This window comes from Falco punctatus, assembly GCF_963210335.1.
Source record: "Falco punctatus genome assembly, chromosome: 14".
NCBI lineage: Eukaryota > Metazoa > Chordata > Aves > Falconiformes > Falconidae > Falco > Falco punctatus.
The window spans coordinates 12,093,783-12,098,483 of record NC_137594.1 but is presented as its reverse complement, the minus strand read 5'-3'; the positions used below and the strand labels follow the sequence as shown (position 1 = coordinate 12,098,483).

At 51.8% G+C, this 4,701-nt stretch overlaps 1 protein-coding gene across 11 annotated transcripts in view; it reads right to left on the bottom strand.

Annotated features, from left to right (window-relative positions):
* LOC308053598 (uncharacterized protein) overlaps positions 1–4,701 on the bottom strand; it is a gene marked incomplete at its 5' end in the record, with an annotated part of 167,067 nt that overhangs the window by 118,895 nt on the left and 43,471 nt on the right. For 4 of the 11 annotated variants that reach the window (XM_080365043.1, XM_080365040.1, XM_080365041.1 and 1 more), the window contains one exon: positions 3,923–4,564. The exons of 1 other annotated variant lie outside the window; for it this stretch is intronic. Of the gene's footprint in view, positions 1–109; positions 4,626–4,701 lie in introns of those variants that run through there. 6 more of the 11 variants (XR_013923682.1, XR_013923683.1, XR_013923684.1 and 3 more) reach the window with 6 other exon arrangements.

Here is a 4,701-nt window from a genome sequence, read left to right as displayed (position 1 = left end):
CTGTAATAAGCAAACAACTTCAAATGATGTGTCATTGCAGGAGGGTGACCCAGCAAGTCAGGTTTCATTAGGGCACGAGGGACTGCAGTGCGCTGGTACGCACGCTTACCTTGGGACCGGGAAACCTCAGCCTGCCGTGCGGAGGAATCTAAACCCTGAGACTGTCTCCTTCGTGAGACATGGCTCCACAGCAGCGCTGTCACTACACGAACGTCCTAGTTCCTTTTCTGTCCGTCACTGTTACAGGTCTTCTAATGTGCTAGTAAGGAGATTACAAATGTAAGCCCACCCCAGAAATACAATCACATGGGTACAACAGAAGATGACAGCGTTACGCATGTTCTTCCAATCAGCCAGACATGCCCGATGCTGGATGCCCAAGTGTTCCTACACGGTCACTACCTCCCACCGCTGCACCTCCCTCGTGCCTCAGTAGCAAGTACACGGTCCCACTGCAGTCACAAGGGATGTGCCGGCTCTGCCCATCTTTCCAGCCATGAAGGCTGCAGGGAATCCCCCAAGGCCCCCTGTGAGGCGGGCCCAGCGCCTGCACAGCGCTTCCATGTGCAGTGGGTTTGTGTGGAGGGCTGTGTTCGCAGGGGCACAGGGTGGCTTCTGTGGGAAGGTGCCAGCAGCTTCCCCCGTGCCCGATGGAGCCGATGCCAGCCGGCTCCCAGACGGACCCGCTGCTGGCCAAGGCCGAGCCCGGCAGCGACGCTGGCAGCGCCTCTGGGATAACGGGTTTCAAAAGGGGGAAAGTTCCTGCGCAAGAGCAGCTGCAGGGGGAGAGGGGAGGGAGCCCGTGGGAGAGCAACAGCCCTGCAGCCCCCCAGGCCAGGGCAGGAGGGGGCCGGGGGGGGCTCCAGGCGCCGGAGCCCATGGGGAAGCCCCCGGCGAGGCAGGGGATGCCACAGACGCCCCCCTGGCTGGGAGCTGGCACCATGGCTGCAGCCAGGCCCCGGTGGCAGCAGTGAGCCTCCAGCCGTCCAAGGGCACGGCCGCTTAGCAAAGCAGTGTGCACCCTGCTCTGGCTCCGCAGTCAGACTGAGCAGATTTCCAGACATTTTGTTTCTTACTTTCTGTAGCAGAACTCGCCCCAGCATTGTGCTCCACATCCCAGCGAGCCAAAGTTCCATCCAGTGAAACTCAACGGTCTTCTGTGAATTCAAACTACTACAGGCCATTGTGCAAATGTGTATTTTGGCAAGTGCCCGGCCCTTCCAGTTGACTGAACTACTCATGCTTTCTAGAAACAACCATGCCTATCCCTAGCACTCCATGCAGGTGACTTTACCCTTTCTTCTTCCTGATTTCTTCCTTTTACTGAAACTTGCTGAATCCTTGCCAGGGGCCACACTCCACTGTCTCTTGGCCTGGCAGCCTCATTCCTTCTCTTTTCCCGTTTCCTCCCCTTAGGGCTCCTGCCCTCAGGTAACGCAAAGGCCATGGCAACAACGGCACGAAGATCATCCTTGGTGGCAAGGCTGGGAGGAAAAGGATTCCCAACAGAGGAGAAATAGGTGTGTCTTGGTTAGGTTACTTCTGAATTTGACCTGCTCAACCACTCCCTACCAAAAAACTCTCAACCAACACTGCAGGCTCAAGCTGAAGGTCTCACAAACTCAACACGTAATCAACAGGCTTCTGCTGAAAGGGGTTAGCCAAAACATTAGCAAAGATGAAGATGTCTCACATAAGATATCAGTTCATTTTTCCTGGGAGTATCACGGAGCAAGTCCACACAGAAGCCATGTTCAGGTACAAGAAGTTAGCCAGGAACAGTCAGCATGGATCTACTACAGACAAATTGTACGGGCCCAGCGTGCTTGTCATCTGTGCTGGAGTGACAGGCTGGATGGACAAGGTGAAGGTGGGGGAAGCAGCGGATGTCACTGGTTTTAGCATGGCATTTGACATTGTCTCCCATATAGGCCAAACTGGGGTGGTATTGCCTGAACAGACAGACCACAACCCAGCTGAAAAAAGCTCAGAGCTGGGCCACGAAGCTCAAAGGATAATAATGGTCAACAACTAGATGTTTCATTGGCATTAACAGATGGCATGCCTCGAGTGGCAATGCTAGGGCCAGTCTCCACCAGTGACCTGCACGACAGAGCAGAACGGTCCCTCCGCAAGTTTGTGCGTGACACTGAATAGGGGCTGTAGGTTATTATGCTGCAGGACAAGGCAGCCATTCAGGTGGTCTTCAGCAATCTGGAAGATGAGTCTGAAAAAAATCCTCTGAAATTCTGCAAGGACAAACGTAAAGTCTGCACCTGACACAGCACAGGGGTGTGACAGCACAGGCTGGGAAGCGAGCGGCTAGAGAAAGCAGCTTTGCTACAATAAGGCCCTGGGGCCCTGATGGACAAAAGGCCGAAGAGGCGCTGGCAGCACGCCTCTGCGGGGAGGCACCTCATCGCACCCCGAGCGAGAACAGAGCCAGGCTCTCCAGAGGCTCACAGCACAACAGCAATGACCGTGAGTTGCAGCAGCAGAAATTCCACTGGACATCATAAAAGATTTTTTTCAAAATAAGAGTGGCTAAACTGGAGCAGGTGCCCAGAGAGGTTTGTGAAATCCCAATCCTTGGAGATTTCAGAATTTTAATGGACGAAGCCCTGAGCTACCTGAGCTAACGTTGAAGTTAGCCCCGCTTTGAGGAGGTTGGAGTGCAGCCCTCCAAATATGCCTTCCAACTGATATTATTTTGTGGGTGGTTTTGTAGTGGCGTTTGATTTTTTTTTTTTTAAATAGCTGTTGATCAGGGAGACCTCGCTGGTGTTAATGATTCCTCAAAATAATGGAAGCTGTTATCTCTACAGCATCACCTGCCAATTATTTATTTATAACAAGAATGAATTCTGAGTCTGCATCACAAGTCCAGACAGTCAAGAGACTTCAGAGGTTTTATATTTAAGGATAAAAGAACTGAACTTTCTCTCCCAGATCTTCAAATTAAGCAGAAAAAGTCCTGCTGTTAATACACTGGAGTCAAATCTGCAAAAGCCTCCTCAGTTCAGAGCTAGCATAAGAAAGACTATTTCTCAGCTCTGTTTTGGATATATGCAACTCACACATTCTTGTGGTGGCAACGTAACACGTTGAGAGGCCTTCTGATGAAACCATTGCTCTGGCCTGAAATATGAACGTAACGCCTGAGATCCAGCCTCCAAACCCAACCCCTGCCTCAGGATTTACCTGCCACCATGATCTCTTTGGTGCAGATCAAAAACCACAGCCCATGTCTAGCCCTGGACCTACCCCGGCGTAGAGGTACGCAGCAGCCTGTGCACTGGGGTGTGCTGGGGACAGCCTTCCAGGATCAGACACAGCACCGGGGGGGACTCGAGACCAGGACAAATACCGAGTGTGTATGTGCAGTGCAACCCCACAGCGCGCGTGGGCTGCTACAGTGCACGCGGCCAAGTCCCACCCGGCACGCTGTGCTGTGCACTGTTTATGTGCAGCCACTTGTCCAGCAGCCCAGGCTGCCAAAAGTTCAGCAAACTAGCTAGCTGCCATGGAAAAAATCATAATCAGAGCTGGCTGCTGAGTCCCAGCAGAACCACACTGCAAATGTGGGGCAAGGGTCCTCGAGACCATGCCTCCAAACAGCACTGGCTGCAATGCCAGGCATCTCAGCGCCGCAGGAAAAGCAAAGAACACGGCACTCCCTGAGACGCGCCGGGATATTTTTACCTGCCAGTCTCTGCAGAGACGCAGGTCACTCCCACGAGTCACAGGCCCAAGTGCCCCCCACCGCCAAAGCCCCAGATGACCCAGCCCTTCTGCAAGCTTCTTGTTGTCCGAGCAACAACAAATGCTCAGAAAAGGCACCAGATTTCGTCCCCTATCTCAGCATGTTAGGTTCTGTGACACCGACATAAAACCTGGGCCAAGAAGGAAAAAAATAAATAAATAAAAGTAAAAACCCAAATGTATTTGAAAGTATGTTCAGAAACAAACAAGCAAAACCTCTTATCCAAACAAATCATAGTTAGATCTTGGGTGAGACCATGTTTATGAAGGTTTAGCCAAGAAGTTTGCTTGGAGATACTTCTCCAGCCTTAACATAACACTACCAGCCTGGACAAGTGCTACTAGAAAACACCTCATTAAAATGCTGTTGTGGTATTTATTTATAGATAGTAATTTATATCACACCCATCATACACACCAATCTGGCAGCTACAATCGGCAAATTGGACTGCTTCTCCCACAGCGCTCCCTGCCCCAAATCCACTCCCCGATGCCCCCAGCTCCCTTACCAACACAACCTCTTCCCACTTGGTACCTGGCACATATTCAGCGTGACAGCAGTGTCGCTCTGAATGAGCCTGAGCCTCTCTTTGTCTGCATTTATCCAGCGCCGCAGCACTCTCGGAACATGCAGGTGGAGTACCAAGGATACAACAGCCCGTCAAGGGCCAGACAAACATCTTTTGGTGCTTTGTAGCTAGGTGTTCTTGGGTGCAGTCATCAGCCACTGCAGAGCTCATCCCTGGAGCGGACAGGCAGCTGGAGTCTGCATTTGCTGGAGGGTCCGTGGCTTTGGGATACACTAAGGATAATACCAGAGAGGCTCATTTGTAGGTCGCACAACAGCCAGCGTGATAAAACACCTTATGAGAAAGCATAGGGTGCGTCCTCAGTAAAAAAAAAAAAAAAAAAAAAAAAAAAGAAGATGGGGGGGGGGGG